The sequence below is a fragment of the Rhea pennata genome, chromosome 2 (genome assembly GCF_028389875.1).
Source record: "Rhea pennata isolate bPtePen1 chromosome 2, bPtePen1.pri, whole genome shotgun sequence".
Taxonomy (NCBI): Eukaryota; Metazoa; Chordata; class Aves; order Rheiformes; family Rheidae; genus Rhea; species Rhea pennata.
The window spans coordinates 14145795-14166638 of NC_084664.1; positions in this window are offsets into that span (position 1 = coordinate 14145795).

Consider the following 20844-nt stretch of genomic DNA (forward strand, 5'->3'; position numbering starts at 1 on the left):
CATTTTAATGAAATCCAGGATATTTTTCCAATTGTTCAGATGAACTTGGTCAACATTCCATTCTCCGCATGAACTAAACACGTGAAGTTTCACCCGGCTCCTCGGGAGCTGCTGCTTGGCAGTGATGTTTATTCACTCCTTCCTGAGGTTACAGTCCTGCTCCACAGAGCTGATGGGAATCTGCCACTCTCCAGTGTTATTACTGGAAGAAAAGTGTATGGGAACGGGCCAGAACTCCACTGGGGGTTCCAGATGCTCACTGAGAAGAAACAGATTTTTCACAGCCCCAGAGTACCTACTCAGGACTTGTTAAAACTCTCTTTATTTGGAGTGGTGATATTTTTTCTTGGTTGACTAAGTAAAAATAGCTCACAGCAGTACTTACAACAATATCTGAGCTCCCTTTTTATTTAAAAGGCAGACAGCCAAATCTAATACAGTGTAAATCAGAGCAACATTTACTCACATCAACCAGGGATCCTACCTATCACATTCTAACAAATGCAGATGGTAAATGTTCACAATATACATATTTTAAAAGCTTTAAAAAAGTTGAAGTAAACATATCATCAAGCTTTTCCCTGCAATTGAGGACTGCCAGAATCCTGAAGAACACAGATCTAAGAATAACAAATGATATGATGTAGTGAATTGTTTTGGCTCATTAGAGAGGGGTTCTAACTTTTTGAAAGTCATAGGAATTTTTGGCATTGTTTTTAATATGCTTATCCTGTTAGAGAGGAAGATGATGAAGATACAATCTGAACTTTCACCAAGTTCAAGGTTGTTTGGGGTCTGGGATTTAATTATTATTAATTATATTTTATTTCAAAAGCATATGAAGGGTTCAGCTGAGATCAGGAATCTACTGTAGTGGGTTTTGTACACATGTGGAACTCTTCCCCAAAAAGTTTTAGAATCAGTTAAAACAAAATGCAAGAAAAATTCTCAAATATGTATTCTTAAGAAAATAGATTTATTAAAATTCTAGATATATAGCATATATATATAGGTATATATATTGTATAGATGAAAAACTGAGATAAAGTTATTTGTCAAAGGCCAAATAAATGTCTATTAGAGAATTGTAGGGGTTTTTTTTGTTTATTTGTTTGCTTTTAGCTTTTTAATAACAAAACTTCCTCTACCTTCTGATTTAACCCTGATCTTTCATGAAATCCAGAAGGGAACACTTGATTAAAAAGGAGTAAATATTGAGCAGTTTCAAAATAGAATAGCTTTGCCATGACTCGTCTAAAGCATAGTAAATACACTTCTGTAAGGAGTAGTACACCACTCTGGAAGCATGCCACCATTATGAGTTTACTTCTGAAGAAAAGAAACAAGTTGTCTTTGTGCTAGGATTGAAATGTTCCAATATCAGAGCCAGCATTTGTAATGTTTGGAAAGAGAGGGAGGAGAAAGGAGAGAAGGAAAGAAGACATTTATTTTGCAAACTCTGTTCAAATTGAGAGCTCCAGAAAACAAAAAAAAAAAAAAAAAAAGAGGGCTTAGGTGGTAGACAGGATGTACCATGAATAACAATGTATCCTGTGGATATTTACTACCAAATGATGTTTAACAGAGAGGAAAGTGGGAGTCACTACAGAAAGCAATTCCCATCCAATTTCTTAACATGTAAATCAGGAGCACAGCAAGGCCTTTTATGGGAGTCTTGCTGAAACAATAGGTTTCCGTGTGCCAGATGATGACATCAGGGCTCACAAAGAAGGAGGAAGCGGACTGTGAGTGCAGGCTGCCTTGCCAAGAGCTTTGTTTTGTTTCCAAAGGGGGGGGGGGGGGGGAGTAGCAAAGTAGTATTTTTTCTCAAGAATATAATATTACACAGAGCAATCAAAAAAAACCTTTCAAAACAGTTGCCATCTAACTATTGCAATGCACTTTGCTGCTCTTTTCTGTGCTTTCAATAGCACTTGTGAAAAAAATCAAAGCTCATTTTACACTCACTGTAGCCAAGAAACTGAAAACAAACACGAATGCATACACACACATACTCACACAAACACGCCCAGAGAGATGAACCTAAGACATCTTCCTTGTGAGCTAAGTTGTTGGGGTTTTTTCAAAGTATCTTACAGTGCTAACTCCCACTGTATTTTGCAGAAAACCAAATTCTGAAACATAATCCCTCTTCAAATGAACTAATATATAAACAGAAAGTTTGATGATTATATCTTCTAAGAAACCTGGAATTGATAGGTTACTTTAAAAAAGTTCACAATCCTGAAGCAATCATGTAACAATAACACATCTCCTAATTAGAGTGGGGTCTAATTGATCTCAAGGCTGGCAATGAATCTGAGAAAATTGTCTCTTTTTTTTTTTTTTTTCCTGAATCTTGCACATAGCACCAATAAATTAAACCGTTCAAATAAATAAATAGCTGGAAGTTTTCAAGGTTTCTTATTCATTGAAATGAAAAGAAGTTTTGCTAATAAATCTATAAGAGCAGTCGCTTCTCTCCTGCCTTTTTTTTTTTTTTTTTTTTTTTTTGTGTGTGTGTGTGTTATGTGCTGTGTTTTATCAAGCTGTATCATATACTGGACTAGATAATCTCCAGAGGTCCCTTCCAACCTCGACCATGCTGTGATTCTGTGAGAGGCCATGGGCACAAGCTGAAACACAGGAAGTTCTATTTGAATATGAGGAAAAAATTCTTTACTGTGAAGGTGACTGAACACTGGAATAGGTTGTCCAGAGAGGCTGTCAAGTCTTCATCCCTGATAATGTTCAAAAAACATCTGGACATAATCCTGGGCAGCCTGTTCTAGGTGACTGGCTTGAGCAGAGAAGTTGGACCAGATGATCTCCAGAGGTGCCCTCCAACTTCTACCAGTCTTGATTCTGTGATTCTGTGAAAGCGTTGTAAAGATCAATGCTGTGCTTGCTGCTGTTCAGTTCTCAGTCAGAGCTTGGAATGGACAAAGAGAAAATGAAACTAAATACACTCATAAATCTTATCAGAATGTCTCAGAAGTGTACATAAGGTTTTTTTCTCTTCCTGAATGTATTAATAAAAAGTGAAAGTATTAATTAAAAAAAACACTATCTTTAATTCTCTTATTTATTTATTTATTATTCTGTCTGTGTCTTATTCAACCCACTCTGAAGGTCAGAAAACACTGAGGTATGTGGAGAAATATGAAACTTTTAGAGGTTTTTCTAGGAGCTAGGTTTTGTTCAAAGCCTTCTGTTACAGAAAGCTGATACTCAGGGAGAGATCCAAAATTATGCTTTATAAGCAAAAGAGTAACTCTAGAGGAATTTATGTCTTTGCTCAGGAGAGAAAGAGAGAGAGAGAGAGAGAGAGAGAGAGATTCAAAAACATCCCTTCCGATCCACTTCTGTGCCTGAGAGGCTATTGGTGCTCAAACATCCTTAAGCAACTGCATTTGTGCTACTGCTTTTACACAATATTAATGATTTAATAGAGTAAGTATGAACTATACTCCTTGCAATCTGTGATTTTTAGGATGTGTTTAATGCATGCATAAAATTAAAAGATGCCACTGAATTTGTCAAAGAGGACTAGAGAAGAAGGTTGTCTTATCCGTTTTTATGCATTATGGCTTACTGGCTAGGTTGCCTGGAACAATCAGGTGTAATAAATCTGCCTCAGGCAGAGGAGAGTTGGGTTTATATCCCCCACACCTCAGGATAAATGCTCAACTAGTAGGCTAACAAAAAAGAAAGATCTGCTGATCTCCTACCACTCTGTATTTCTACTGAATCTGGGTCATTGTGAACTGAAGACTGCGGAAGCAGAAAAGGAGGAGGCATGATGGAGCACGGTTCTGTAGCTTAGTGGTTAGTCTTGAGCCGTCAGGAGGAAGTTTAGGCTCTATTCCAGGACAATTCATGTGTTCTGTCTTTGGTAGCCAGTGGATAAGAAGCAAAAACAACACAAAAATAAGTACAAGCAACTAATCTGCCCTCCCCAACTGAGCCACTAGTACTAGGCTGCTATTAGTCTACTCTTATGCCAGGCCCAAAGTTTATGAATATGAATTATCAGTATGCTGAGATAGTAGAACAGTCTCTAGCCTTACCACATGGCATAAAAAGAATATACCTTTATTTATGAAAACCCATTATTAGCTAAAACAGACCCTATTATAATTATCAGAAAAAGACTTGCATATCTTTTCTCCAAAAGTACTTTTTTTTTTCCAAAGTGCATAGTTTGCAAATTAAGAATAAACCTAGGAGTGTTGATGCAATACTTGGTAGAAAACTCAATAAAAAGGTGGTGAGGCAATATACATCAACAGAGTCTTTAAAAAAATATCTGGGCTTGAAATATCAGCTGCTGCATTTGCTAAGGATGGAGATGAGAGATCAACAGGTGAAGGGAAAAATAAGGATTTTAGTAGTTACTTGACAGAAAAGCATATATCTAGTACTGTTATCAGATATAGAAGGGATATCAGATATATGAAAGAATATCCTTCATAATTAGTGGGGTTTTGTCAAAGGCCTTATGATGATCACTGTAAGTCATACAAAAATATGTAAAAGTAACTGGAAATTTTAAAAATAGGCTGAATTTTTAAGTAGCTTAAAGCAAACAGCACAATAGAGGAAATCGTTAAGGTGTGCCTGTATGCCAAACTGAGCAGAAGGATTGAAATTGATATACAGGCAAATGGCCACCTGGATGAGCATCAGCTTAGATTTGATTTGGTTGGGTTAAAAATTAACACGAAAGACTAAACAGAAAAACTACTGTGAACTTGCTCACAATTATTTTTCTAAACTATATTGCAAAATTCCACTGAAAGATTGTGAATAGGGAATAAAAGTCTTTTTCATTAGACATGGCACAGCTAAAACTACAATGTCTGAAAGTACAGTTTGGGCGTGAATTTAAGCAATTTGCAAAGAAGTAGAATTTTGATGTGTCAGCTGAAATCACTACTCTATACAGTCTAATGACTTAGTATAAAACAGTGTTAAAAAATGCCTTGTAAAAAGATTCAAAGTCAAACTCAGAGCCATATTTAATGATGTTAAATTAGAGAACAGCATCAATGAATCATAAATTGAGACCTGTTGGTATTTTATTCAGTAGAAACTTGGAAAAAAAGGATGCTAAAAGTGTTAGAAATTGATGTTACAGCCTCTGGGTACTTCCAGATTTATGAAAAAATGAACAAGGCATTGTAAAATGATCCATTTAATGAGAGGTCCTAGGAGTAACCCATCCAGGGGAGATAACAGCATGGCTTCTCCAGTGGAGAGCAGAGATATTTTGAACAACAGTGGTATCCAAAGATACCTCCAGACACGTGAGAGTATCACTTCAGACAGATACAGACAGGAGAGATGGGTGACAGCCTTCCCCACATCTCCGAGCAAAAGGAGATAAACGAGCGGCCTGGGTTTGAGTTGCTTCGTTTTGTCTTGTGCGTGTGTGTGCGCGTGTGTGTGCGCGTGTGCTTTCAGACAGCAACCACAGCAGATTGAGATGGCTGAGCATCAGAGCATGATACAACCAGAACCGATGGATTTGTCACTGTCTGACAACAGCAGTCTTGAAGGAGGACAGGCCTATAAAATAGTGCTGGAAACCTTAACAGTGTGCATACATTGCAGAAAAGTTAGTGAGAAATTTACGTTTATGTGTACTTAAAATTATGTATCTTGTTGATTGCTAATTGCTATTGTTATTATTATTAGCTGAGGAAAGAAGATGCAGACAGCTATATCTTTAAGAGGTTCTTGAAAAAAAAAACTAATACTGGTTGTTATGACACGCAGAGATTTACATTATGCAATGCAGAACAGTTAAAATTTACACACTGAATATAAAAAACCTCTCTGGGGCTCCTTGGCTGTGAATGATTTTTGAATAACAAAATGTGGGTCAGATAATTTGAGATTCGGATTTGCTGTGCTATCTCACTTTCCCGTGTATTTTCTCCTACCATCTCTATTCAGAAAGAAACCAACATCTTTGGAAAGAGCTCTCATGGATGACTGGATGATTTAAATCAAGGTTTGTGTATACATTCTAGAGTCTCTGTATATGCAACACCGTTTTCACTTGAGAACTTTGTAAAGTGTGAACATCAAGGTAAGTAGCACTACCCACTGTGAAGGAAAGTGCATTTGCATCCTGTACATCCAGTGCATTATTCTCACTATATATATATATATTTTAAATGTTTGCAGTCATTTTGAGTTTAAATTTCTGTAGGGATAGAGCTTCCAATCCATTTGCTCCCCTCTATATAGTAACTTAACTTTAAATAGTAATACATTTTCTCTATTAAATTTCTGTAGAAATGATGAAAACTGAAATTGCTTTACCTGAATGTTAACTATAGTAGATACTGATTTCACAGTTATCCATAAATACACAAAATATGAGGGCTCATTCCTGAATTCAGTGAGCATCAATAGTGCCAATTCACTGAAATGTGCCAGGGAGGATCAAACCCCACGTATCTATTAGCACTATAGAAGTTTTGTGATTAATAAATTACTACTTCCATTTATACTAAGATAAGCTAGACTTCATTCTTCTTTTCATTTCAGAGACATATTTGGGGATAACTAGTTTATTAATAAATTGTTATATGCTATGAATGGAATGAATAAAAAGATATTATTTTCTCTATCAAATAAATTAAAAGAAAGATCTTCAAAATTTAGATATTGAAGTTCTGACCAGGCCAGATCTGTATCTGATATAATGTGATGTAAAACTAACATGAATTATTTTATTGTATACTTACCCACAGCAGAGTTATTTCCTTGGAAACTTTGTAGGAGGGCAGTGGAAACAGAGACAGCTGAACTGTCCCAGAGTCATTGTCATTGGAGATTTTCCTGGACATTTGTTAGGAAAACTCTAAACAGGATACAGTATTCTGCAAGCCTAGAAGCTGTATTTTAAAACCTTCTGTGACATAGTTCACTGATTTCACAGAGTTGAATTATGATAATAAACTAAACTGGACACAAAAGGGCAATTCCCTGTCTGGGGAGAGCAGGGAATATTAACAATTTACATCATCTTGGAGCATATCAGTATGCACGCACACACTCTGTGTTTTCGGTAACTTGAAATAATTACTTTGGCAGTTACTCTTCCTGCTGAGTGTGAGTTTTCTGAAACTCATTTACTGAAGGCTATGGTTTTTTGGATTTCCATAGATAGTAGGGATAATTCTACCTTACCAAAAACAGCAGCAACTGGCTGTCTTACAAGTTTTTGAAAAGCTGAAATAAATCTCTCCTGTCTGCTTTCAGATGGACTTTGGGCTGAATTTACTTTATTTTTCTACCTCTGACCTCACTAATTCAGTTTGCTCAGAACTTGCTCAGTGTTGGCTCTGAATACACACGGGGAGTTGCAAGCTTGCTCAGTTGCAAAGCTTGCTGCTTGTGATTTTTCTCTTCAGGGGTACTCTACTACTGCGCTCTGGCAAATGGCAAATCTTGCTCATTTCAGTCCAAGCAGATGTGCCACACGCTGATGGATAATGTAAACAACTTACTATATAAGGTGAGTGGTTTAAAATGTAGTTAAGCACAGGACGCTAAGGTTAAACTGCAGCATTTGAAATCTATTTCCGAAGAAATAAGCAAAGGAGCAAAATGATCAAAGTCACACCAAAAACCAAAGGCAGATCTAGGAATGAGGCTTACGTTTTCTGAGTCTCCTTCTCAGCAGATTGTTAATCAGATCAATATGTCGAATGACAGACTGCATTTGAGATCTGAACCCCAAGTACATTTGCCAAAACCTTGACAGTGTCACAGCTGTGATATACCAAGACTTTGTCAAGAGACTGTGTACCTCTTGTTCCAGTCCATAAGGCATCCCAAACACACACATGGAAGCATCACCATAATTCCCCTTAGACAGTGACATGAGGTTACAGAATGGCCTAATAAGTGGTCTCACTAATCTTCAACCAAAATAAGGAATAGCCCTATGCTAAACCATATTACCTCTTGCTACTCTTGCTGTCTCGTAATGGTTCTTATGAAAGAGCAAAGGTAGGATGTCATGCTTATGTCTAATCAGTTCAAGGAGACATAGACCCACAGTGCATTAGTTCCTAGTTAAATAATATTGAACTACTCTTTCATCACTCCACTACAGAAAAAGTAGGTTTCTGTTTCAACAAGTCTAGCACCTTTCCTGACAGAAAAATGTATATTAGTAAATAATTCTCAAACCACAAAATGAAGGAATTGATCTCACACACAGGTGGTGATCCAAGTTCCTCAAAAGCCTTTTGAGGTACCTTTTCTGATTTCCTATAATTTTAAAAGAAATAAAAGTCTACACTCTGTATTTCTTTTTCTTTAGGTAAACATATTTTTATTCTACCATAAAGAACTTTCCGCTTGCCACTTTTACCTGCTGTGAACAGCAGCCTATCAAAAAAATAAAACCTTAAAGGTCACACTGGAAGCAGGGTGTATATTGAAGTTTCAGATGCAACTCTCAGAGACTGCGAAGTGCTTCATTCAGATTCATAAAAGCTACAGCAGCTTGAGAGGAACTTCAATTTGTTGACATTAAATCATTCTTCAACATTTCAAATGATTACCTGAAAGGCAGGTTTTCTCTTTCAATGTTAACAATGAAGCCTAGATCAAGCCAATTAAGTTTTACCAATAGAGTAAGACTGCTTGAATTTTCAAATGTAAAAGGGGAGAATTTAAAAGTCACTTTTAAGAAAGGAAAGAAAAGAATCCCGCTTGATATAAGACATTAAGTTTACACTTCCCTCTGTTTTTGAATAGTTGTGTAGATATGTCTCTGATTCTCTGGGGCAGGGTGATTTGTCTGGTGATTTATTTTGTATAAATGCAGTGACTACACAATAAACAGGCAGCTCTGTAAGTGAATTTATGAATGCATTCCCTTCGTCTCAGAAGCAGCTGTGATTTGTGTATTTTATCTGAATTAGCTCTGAAGTGACTAGCACAGAAGTGTGACAGCAGGGAGCTCAGGGCACTGATTCTCTTTGCCTCTTAGCTCATTCCACCTATAGGGTAGGCATCGTCCCGTGCAGTGTTTGCCTTCGTGTACTTGAAGATTCGTTCCTGGCTGAGACCTCACGTGCTCTTCTCCCACAGGATGAGGCAGGCAAGTCCTAAAGACCCTGTGACCACAGCAGCGTAGTCTAAAACACTAGCAAATATTTTCTGAATTTTTTGCCCACATGTGTGAAAGAATAGGATCTGCTGAATGATGGATCGCCTTCACAGCTGGCCTTTTTTCTGGCTATCCCCTCTGCTAATGTTGTGAAGGTGTTTCCATAGGATTGGTGCAGTGCATCATGGAAAAAAATACACAAATATCTTCTCAAATCCTATACTGTCTTAAATAGCCTACACAAGTGACATTACTAAAATTTTGCTGGCAGCAGGAGGGAGAGGATCAGGCATTGAAGGGAATAGCATAAATTGTACAGGATAGTATTATTTAAGAGTAATTCAAGTAGAAGTGAGTATTGAAGTGAGTATTTGACTTCTATTGACTTAATACTCAGTGTCTAATTTTAATTTTATCTTCCACTGTAATAATTAAAATCTCAAATGCGTTAAAAAAGGATTAGCATGATTAGAAAAGAATCATAAATTATAATAAATAAATAATATAAATATATATATTTATATATTTATTTAAAAATGTTCTTCCCTTACCAACAGTGTTATTAATATATAGCATAAGGAAAGTGATTCCATAGCCTAATCTCAGCAAACCTACCAAAAAGCAAGATATCTTAGATCACTGTTCCTAGGACTACTGCTGGCTGTGGACTCTTTATTAGCAACAGGATTCCAGGACAGTTTAAACAGTAAGATGGGCATGGCCTCAGTCTGGGACATAGAATCACATTAAAGATCTCTCTCATGGCTTTTCTCTGCATATGTCTAAATATTTACCTTCATCTCAGGTACATACGACAGCCAAATTGAAGTAAAGATTACAAAGTGCTCAGGTCCTAGGAAGAAAGTTTGGCTGCTTTTTCCAACAATTCCATTCTTTCATTACTGTGACCCTGTCTTATAGCTTTCATCTGACTTGGACTATTGGACTACTGTCTGTAGATACCTCTCTATCAGCATTTTAATTCAGATCTGGAACAGCAGATCTTCCCATGTCCTCTCCAACCCTCTCTGTGGGTTTGAACTGGATTCCTGCCATGTAAAGCTAAATACGAAGGTGTGGCACAGAAGTGTGCTTCATTTAACTGAAACACTGGTAGGCGTTTGGTCTATGGGACTAGATTAGAATCACCTTTAAGAAATCTCTTACAAAATTTGCGTGAAGTAGCTATAAGGGCCTCTGGACCAACTGTTATATGGTGCACATATTCTGTTGCTGCTTGTAAACACAGAGAATGATACCATAGTCAGTGTTTCAGAAAATGATCCTAAAGTCCAGGCAAACAACACTATATTGGATAGTTTGTAATTGCTTGGGATTTTCCTAGCAAAAGAAAGCAAGCTTTTTTGCTTGCCTTTGCATGATGCTTTCAAATGGTCATTTGATGCAGTCATTTATTTCATCCAGCTACATCAAGTGGACAGAAAAAGCAACATTTCCAAATGGAAACAGCAGGGATGGGGATAAAGGAAGGAGAGTCAAATAGCAAAATGCCTTAAAAGTAATAAACTTTCCTCATTGAGCCGTAACAAAAGCCCCCTTCAATGTCCAACAGCTCATACCACAAGACTGCTAGGATATGAATAATGTACCCTTTCAAGCAAACAGACTACATATGATTCTTGGAAATAGATTTTGTCAACAGTTTTCATAGGGACAGGACAAGGTGAGATTTGTCTACACTCTCTATTCCTGCCAACGTTCTGCTCATAGCTTCTCACCCTATACCCAGGGATTAAAGCCAGAGAAAGAAGAATGAAATGAAGAAAGATAAGAAAAAAAAAACAGTGACTTTGATATTGCTTGAGTGTTCTTTTCCTTCATGTGTTCAAGAAAATCAAGTGCCACAAAAAATAGATGAAGAATTAAAAACGCAGCAGTAAAAGGCATTAGATGAAAGACTTCTTGATCTTTTTGACTCTACTGTATGCGTAGAAAGTAACATTCCATCTCTCCTTGCTTAATACAAAGACACAGTAAGCAAAAGACTGGCCCTGAAGCAAAATCCTCCTTTACTGTATGTTTTATAAAGCTTCATCAAGTACGGTCACAGAGAAGAGATCAGACTTTGTACACAGAGCTGAGAAATTTCTTGCTTTCCATGGCAGTAGCTAATATATTTAGCATTTAACTGTTTGTGGTCTTCTCTGACCTTATCTACATGTCACGTCCACAATGATTAATACAGTGGTGTATTAAAGGTATCACCTACAAGTATATTTGAGTAGAACTGAAGCACCTAAGGAGTAGCATGGGCCAGACTTGCCCTTCTTAGTTCCTCTTGCAGCTCTAGGAAAAATCCTGTCTTAAGTTATCTGTTCATAAAAAGAAACAGCATGCTGCAGTGGAAGGAGAACTCTACAAGCTCTGGTTTTCAAATCTCTTCTTATCTGTTCAAGATGCATATGTATTTATAAAAAAAAATATCTCTGGACGACTCTGCCAGCTGGCACATCAGACTTGAGACTTGTCGAAGTCTTCCAGAAGTTATACAGAAAAAAAAATATATAGAAAAAAAAGTTTTAGATCTTCCTGTTTGCTAAGATAACCTTCAAAAGGTGAAAAGGTGTAAACTGCTGCAGTTGAGGCCATTCTACTTTGTGGACAGCCTGTTTCTGATAAATAAATTAAAAAAAAAAAAAGTTCTAAAAAGTATAAACTGCTTTTTTCCATCTTGATGGCATATTAACTAGGAACTTCAGTTGTGGTCAGTCTATACTATTACTGTATATTTTCTCAGTCTTAAAAAGAACTCTTGGCTTTTTATGAAAAAGTACAGAGAAGGAAGAGGAACTATCACATTATAAAGACCTGCATAATCTTCAAAGGATACTGTTTCATATTTATATTTTTTCTCACAGACAAAGTTTGTGTAATGTAGGCTAGAGTTTGAGACAGTGCTTTTTTTTCTTGTTTGTTTTTTGGAACCCTTTATTTTCCCACCAATTTAACTTTAGGGCACCATTTAAAGGATAATCCACATTAGTGTCTTTCCTTAAGCCAAATGAATATTCACACCTGGAAACAAAAGAACATAGAGGATTAACCCAGAAACAGTCTATTAAATGATGTATGATGAAGAAATATGGAAAGGTATGAATAGTTATGAATGAGCTGTTCGGCTTCTCAATGTAATTGAGAAATGTTGTTTAAATTAGTCAGAGATCTATTGCTACAATTTTTAAAAGGTGAAGTTATATAAGATAGGACAGAAAAGTACAGATGTACCTCCTGGCTGTTAAAGGAGACTAACAGTAGAAATTGTTATTTTGGGTGGCAGGGAACAAACACAGTAGATTATTTTTGCCATAAAAATTCAAGCTCACTGGATGCCAAAACATGCATCCATTTATCCAGAGCATAGAATCAGAGTAGTCTATAAAGTTGTATTAAAAACTAATATAGGTCCATTTCAAGGCTATAGATATGATTTGTTAGTGGTCAGTACCAATTTAACATATGTTCAATTGGACCAAAAATGCGAAGACTCAAAGAATGACTTCAGAACAATTCAAAGGGCAGTAGCTGGCTGCTACATGGCTTTTGCTATAGAATCATAAAGTCAAATAATCATGTCTTTCTTAAAAAATTCAGCATTATCTTAAACAAATCCTTCATTTTGTCTCAGCAATTTCTCGATCTGTATAAGGCGAATGATGTTGCTCATAGCGTGGTCAGACTGGATTTGTTTGGTTTGTAAATGTGACCTGAAACTCTTTGAAAAAAAATAGCTTATAGCACTAGGCTTTCTATATGCTTGGTATATTTAAGTTGTGTCTATAGTCAAGTATTATCCACAGACATAGTCACTAGGATATGATTTGGCAAGCTGATCTGCACTGAGATCTATTTAGATAAGTATGGAAGGTCGTTATGTACACAGTGTTGCTTAACACTGGTGTAGCTTGTTCCACATAACTCACTTGGTGATTCCACCTCACCTCACCTATCAGTGGGAATCTATAGCATGAGAATGTTATTTGCCTTCTTTCTTACATAAGTAGCTTGCTACACTTTAACAGGATCGTTTTGACTCCCATTTGAATCTTTCTGTAAAATTCCTGCAGCTACTGTTTGAATCTTCTTAAGGAGAAAGAGCAGAGAGGAAGGATGAGAGCAGCAGTGGTTGTTATACTGAGCAATGGAGCACACTGCAAATATTCTTCACCTGTTCGTTCTTTACTCAGTCTGCGTTGGCATTGAAAATAATTGTATTAACATAGGATGGTTTTTAGCTAGTAAAACATCTTTTCATTCACATCTCTTCGTTCATGGCTCAAGCCTTGGAATGTGGTCTGGGCTGCAGCACTGCAACTAGGAGAATACTTTGCTGAACGTGAGGGATTTACAGTAAAGTATCTTTCACTCTAGGATGGAGTAATCCAGAGGCAGCAAACTACAATTTTGAGTGGCATAAGGAGACCTGGATCCTGAATTTGGCATTTTCAGTCGGTTGTATCTCTGAACTGCAGTTGAAAAGGAGCATGATGACAGTGTCACACACCATGCAGGGGGGTCTGAATAAGTCTGCAATAACCCCTGAGTGTTCATTAATTCATACACAGAGCTTTTTGTATAAATTAGGCAGCAGCCTAATTTTTAGTCCAAGTTCATGTGTTCAGTTGCTCCACGCAATGCACGCCCCAGGCCAGGCCCTCTGCTCTGCCTTCCCTGTGGCACATGCTGAGACCTTAGGCTATGGCTGAGCCTTTATGCAGACCCTGCAGTGAAGTCTGCAGGTTTCACCTCTTCGCCTATTTACTTTAAAAATCCAATGGCTGCAATGCTATCAGTCATCCCAAACAAAGCACATATTAATACCCCCTTAGCCCTCCTTGATTGCCACGTGTGCTCCCACTCCAGGCAGGTTACCCATCCTGTGACTGTTCTATCTTTCCACTGATTTTCAGGTTTCCTTTCAGCACTGCCTATGAAATAAAGAATATGTAGTAAATTGAAGCTTTTCTTCTTTCTCTACTTGTAAAGAAGATACTTACACTGTTCTTCAATGTCTAAAGAGAACATGACCATCTTTAAAAACAGCCAACAAATTTATTGTATTCTTTTTTCCTTATGTACAAAACTATGGCTTTATTTCACTCACAGAAGTTGGAATGTTGTCTTTCTCTCTCTCTTCTTCTTCTTCTTTTTTTTTTTTTTTTTTTTTTTTTCCCTGCAGCTCTCTGGCGGAATAAGGAAAAAATTAATCTCCAGTATAAATAAAGATTTTATTTGGGTGACTTTCAGGAATCAGACAACTCATCTTTAGTATACAACAAAGAAAAGCTAGAAAAATGTCTAGATAAAGACTCTAAAAAAAAAAAAAGATGACAGATTCTTTCTGAGGGATAATGTGGTTAGGATTTTAAAAGCATAATATATGTCTATCTTCTGTTTCACCTTCATTGACTTTGTTCTTCCTGCACTAACCCAGAACTCTCTGGTTCATTTGGTAGTTGATATGAGATTTTACTTTGCAGTCTCTATATAAAAGAAAATGAAACTATTACAAGGGGATAGATAGACCTTTTATATCTCTAAATGTTTTACAGATGCTTTCTTTAATGAAGAAAAGCACTGTTTCCTTGTTTCCTTTGATTATTTTTCTTTAAATAGCTCCTTGCACCTGCAGATCTAAAAGCACTAAAATAAGGAATAAAATAGTCATACTCTAAGTTTGTGAATCAAAAACAAACAGAAGGTTATAAAGTCACTTGCAAAGCAATGCAAAAAACAAATGTCCAGTTGTGAAATAAGATGTAGCATGTTATCAGCTGCAACACCCTGAAAAATATTTCATTTCTTTGCTGTTAGCTGGACACTGCAGTGCTGGGCTCTATTCATTCACTGTATATTTCTACAATTTATAAAATGTAGAACTGGGATGTTTAGGTGCTAATACAATACTAAAAAATAATAATCATAATGATTATATTTGGTGACATTGGGTGTTAAAGTTTTATTTTTTAATATCTTTTAGATATTTTTGCCTAAATTCATCATTATAAGTATTTTTTAGTTGTCCTAGGAGGAAAGATAGATCAGTTTGTTAGGACACAGGAAAAGTCTGTGTCTGCTACAGACTTCCCATGGCACCACCTGAAGTGTGCTACGTGCAGTGAAGATGTTCCTGCCTCACAGACTGTATGTCTAAGTGTCTTTCCTACAGGAAAGGTCTTGCTTGGTGTGGGGGTAGGATATGGGCAGGATGGTTATCCTTTTCCAGGAGCAAGATGCACTTCTGATGCAGTTCAGTCCGGTGACTAAAGTGCATCAGTGAGCTGGCAAGGTCCTTTAATGCACTTTCACTCAGCTTTCCATCACTAAAAGTAGAAAATTATACTCCTACTTCCAGTAAGTAGGACCATGAGTGTTTATAAAGAACAGCAGTGGATCTAAAATAAAAAGATCTAAAAAAATATTTTTAGAAACATTGTCAAATATTTTAAATCAATATATGGAGTGTTCATAGAAAATCCTTTTTAAATTCATAATTTCTATCACAATTCTAAGAGGTACACTCAGTCAAGAAGTGGAAACATTATGTCTCCTTAAGATCTTATAAAAACAAGTTAAGTTTCAGTTATGACTATTACAAATACAAACTGGCAACACAAAGCTGGCAAAATAAATAAATAAAAAATTCTCCCCACCTCCTTGCAAAATCCTATACTGATTTTATACAAGTACAGATTTTACATCTTCTGAAACTTTTCTTGGCTAGATACCCATGAACAAATTTGTGGAAGCTGTAATTAGTTTTGATGACCTGCAGGAAGGATGGACAGAGAGATGGAAGGAAGGGATAGAGGGAAGGAAGAAGGAAGGAAGATGTAGAGAGAGGCAGGGAAGCAGGTTGTGCTGAATTTAGAAAATCAATGTTTTATGCTAGTTCATTAATGTTATACTAATAAATATGATAAATAACAATTATAGAAGAAAACAAAGAACATCTGTGAATAAAAATCTGTGAAGGAAAAGAGGAGAAATTTGTTCCCTTTTATCTTCACTGTTAATAGATACCTCATCTCTCCTGTTACCTCTTTCAGTCCTCTGTCACGGAAAGAGCAGCTGGATGAAATGACAGTGCCTTAAGGTATGGATGGAACAACTTGCCTTGCAGTGTGTATTCTCCTCAGTTTAGGTAGTATAACTGTCCCTGAATACAGTAGCTGATCTGACTGACACAACAGTACCTAAAAACTAAAGACGAGTAATTGCTGCCCAAAGGCATCACCAATTAAAACATTGGCGGTAATTACTCCTGAACGTAAAAATTCCATAATTCCTCCAGGAATATCTTTCCAATCAAACAATTAAAAATCACACATACCAGGTGGATTTTCTTCTTCTTCTTCTGTTAGGTTTGGTTTGACAGAAAAGGGGAAGCTTCCCACAGTATTTCCCTCTTTTCTCAGATGTTCACATTCTCTTTTATCTCCATTTCCCCTTTTCAGTCTTTTCCTCTCTCTCTCTCTCTCTCTTTTTATTTATTTTTTTCTTTTCTTCTGTGTATGCACACAGGTTTGTTAACAGTTCACCTGGCCAAATGTTTTCCTACACACAAAGGCAATGCAGCTAGCGGCTGCAGGTGGACAGAAAGCAGCTGTCCGCTGATTCTCCATTTTTTAATCTAAAATAGCAAACATGCAAATTTACTTTATTAGAATTTATATTTCTTTGGTCAACTTAAGGTCTCATTTTCTCCTTATATATCTGTTAATGAGGACTGCAAAGCTACCTGAAACTGTGGCATATCCATATTACAAAATACTAGGTTCACAGTCTGCAGCTAAGGTCCATCTAATATACAGCTTGTTGATGCATTCATCTGATTTTTCTCCCCTTTTTTTTGTAGGAAATAGAATACATATTACACTTCCACATAGTCAAACTCAACATACTGCAGAATAAAAAATACTTCAAAGAGACCAAATTTTTAATGAGGTCTGTAAAAAGCAGAGTGAATCACCAGGCAAGCACGTATCAAATAGCTCCCCTAACTCCGCTGCTGGTATTCAGACCTCCGTGGCCATCAGGAGCAAGAGTCTCACGGAGCCTGAAACGCAGCTCCCCTCACCACCACCACCTGAAATCAAGCCTCTAGCATGCCCCTATTTCAGCCTGTCTCAGCACTACAATAAAGTAGTTTTAATTAAGAGGATATAGTTTGGTGTTTCAGTGAAGAAGGATGAATTTAAGCACTTGTGAACTTTATGCACTTGCTTATCTCATGTCAAGACCCCAGTGCTTCGTTCTTCGCTGGAGAGCCTGCAGGAGACTGGTGGAAGCAACGACGATGTTTAAAATCATCATTGCAGTTAACTTTAATGAGTCATCAGCAGCACTTCTTTAAACCTATCACATTGACCTTTCTCTGCACCTTTTTTCTTTTTGCATTAACAGCATTTTTACTTAATACCATGTTGAGAAAGCTACAGAGAAGGATTTTAAAGCTTTCCTTTTAATTCCAACAATGAAATACATTTATTTCACTTCTAAAACCTGCTGACAGTATAAAACGTGTGACTAAAGTGAAAAAAGACACTTTGTCAAGATGGCACCTTGACAGTGCATATGTATGAGCCTACCCTAGTGATTTCCTTGTCATGTTTGCTTAGTTTAACAGTCAGAGCAAGGTTCTCTCTCCTATTTGTTTGCTTAGTTATTCCCAGTCCTAGAAGGCCAACAAAGTGACTAATTCTTGAGGAGTATGAAAAATATAAACTAATCCAGCACATAATAATGCCGATCATACCAAAATCTGACATACCTAGGGACAAAAGTATGATTTTCTCTTTGATTTTGAGATGACTTTTGATACAGAGATAACTTGATTTCAGTGTTAGAACATTTGCACTCAAAGTAAAACAAATGAGGTATAGGCAGAAGCTGAGAAAAAGAAAGAAAGGAAAAGAATGAGGAAAAAATATGACAAATAAGTAAGAAAAATAGAAAAATAGAAATAGGCCCAAAATAGAAAATAATGTGTCATACAGCAGATTTTAGTGTTATCGGTGTAAAATTATATTCTGAAATTTTCTCTGCAGTTGCTAAGCATCCTGTGATTTTCTAATTTGTGATTTGTGCAAACCTTTTTTAGCCAGAATTTTGCATGTAAGAAACATATGTACAGCTGTACTGAAATACTTCATAAATTCATCTCTTTGCCAAATTGTTCTTGTAAAACTCAAAAAGATAACACTTCATTTCAGCTTTTTTTAAACAAAATGTTTTGGTTTTAATCAATATGAAATGTTATTTTGATACCTGTACATTCACTGATGGGCCTTTTTTTGGGGGGGTGGGGGGAGGAGCTGCCAGTGAACAGAAACCCTGTTATTAAGATAGCTCTATTTGTAACAAATACATATTCAATTGAAAAAAAAAATACAGTTAAGCCAATTATTTGTGTTTATACTTTCATGAGCAGTTTTCTGAGGGGCTGATTCTTTCTTTGTGTATAATTTTAATCTAGAACATATTTTTGCTGCTTTTCAGACATTAATTTAATAGCATTACACATTTCAGAGAAGGAGAAAAAAATAGTGTAAAACTTTGTGAATCTGACATCTCAATAATCTTGAATCTAGTTATAGGTGCTTGCAAAACCATTCATGCACCAGTCATTTATTACTTACTATTTTGAAGGATCAAAAGGACATAAAGGGAATTATGTTATCTCTTCCTAAATGTCAGCTAAAAATATATAAAAAAACAATGTGTGATGATGTACTTTTGTGCATTTGTACTTGTTCACATGTTCACGTATGCTTTGACATATGTGGTATTTCTGCTTCACATTTTTATTGACTTTTTAAAAAATTTCTTTAGCAGAGTTTGAAATAGGATTGGGGTGAAAAATGAGTCATTATGGGGGTTTTGTTTTTTGTTGTTGTTTTTTTTTTTTTTCCCCAGGCCATTCTAGCTTTTGAGCAGTTTTCTTTCGCAAATGCTAATTAATTTCTCATTACCAGCTTTTCATTGATACCTATTCCTTTTGTGGTCTTTAGATAACCCCACAGTCTTTTCTCGGTTTGGGGGCCTGCCTGTTAACCTGAAATTTCAGGTGACGCTAGTGATTATGGATTTCTTTGGTTCTAAAATTTATGAGAGGTCTACTCAGACCCCTGGCTTCCTTCACGCAGCTCTGAAGAAGTGAAATAAGAAATTTGAAAGAAGCCTGATGTTTTCAAACTCTTATCGCTAACTCGTGGCCCTGTAGGTGCTTGGCCTCTCTGATAAGATCCGAGCTTTCCAGTGGTCACGCTGAGTGTCCTGAGCCATCCTCAGTGCCAGTGATGTGAGTGAGACACCTGTGGTTTGAGAAACATCTCCGAGAAGGCCGTTAAGCCGAGTCCTGCCTGCAGTCTCATGTATTTTGCGTTTCTCTCTGTGCAGCCACGTTACAGCCCCTCCTCCAATGCACAGTCTGGGAAGGATGGCAAATGGATCATCTGACAAGGCGCAGGAGCCAAGGGCTTGGAGCCCGGGCTACCTAAAAGCAACGGTTTTGCGAACGGCTTTCACCGGGCGTCCACGGCTAGAAAGCTCCCAGCTTCAGCGCAGTGGCAGCCTTTCCTCCGCGCTTCCACAGGGATCAAGTGGGAGGTTTTACTATCACAAACATTTCTGGGACATGCTTGAGAGTCTCAAACATAGGCGATTATCTAAAGATATCCTCATTTACTCTTCACGGAATTCTTTTTCCAGCAGGCAATTCCCCAGATTTATCTGTACAAATATGGCAGCAGCACATCTTATATGACACTTTCCCCTCTGACTAGAGACGTGTGAGCTAAAGTGAGCCTTTTAACAGACTACTTTCTTAAAGATTTATAACAGTCTCAACACAAGCATCAGCCTGCTTATTAAAGTGCAGTTGTGAGAGGGAGGAGTCAAGGAACAAACAGATTATGATTAAATTGTAATTATACTGACAAGCATAAGATAAGTTTTTAAGTCAGAAATAAGGGTTTATTGAACTCTTTTACAGTGAAAAAAATGGAGTAACCTTCTCTAAGCAGTCAGTAGTTTCCATGCAAAGTATCAAAGATATCTGATTTGTGAAAGGGAAGATTTTAATTTATATCCTTTCATATAATACGTTTCACTATTTACTGGTGAGAAATCATAAATTTCTCACTTTGTTGTAATGCACAATGCCCAGAGAGCAAGAAGGCAGAGTATAATATCACTTGCACTGCAACTATTGCAAAAATGTCATTTTAAAATTTCTGTTTATTAATGTTATTTGTCATAAGTTTTATTCTAATTAGCCATAACATGTGTCTGCCTTTCTTGCTCTGTGCTGACTAATAGATAGCACTCTTGAAAATGGAAGGTGATGCATGAAAAGAGGTGTATTGGGGCTGGTCTGTGAGGTGCATCCTGTATGATCAATTACTGGATTCAGGATTTCTAAAAAGTGTTTTATACTAGCCCTTCCACATTTATCTAAACAACATGGCCATATCTCTCATCTTGTTAAGATTCAAATGTGCAAGACCTATCATGGCTTTTAGTTAACTTTTCAAAATGTTTAACTTCATCTGGTTTTGCACTGAAGCAGACCAGGGTTTGGATTCTCCCATCCAAGCTCCCGCTGTATGTAACATAAGAGCTTGCAGAGCTTATTCTTCCACCCTAATAGCTGAGTTGTGCAAAGGTGCTCCCATGTTCTC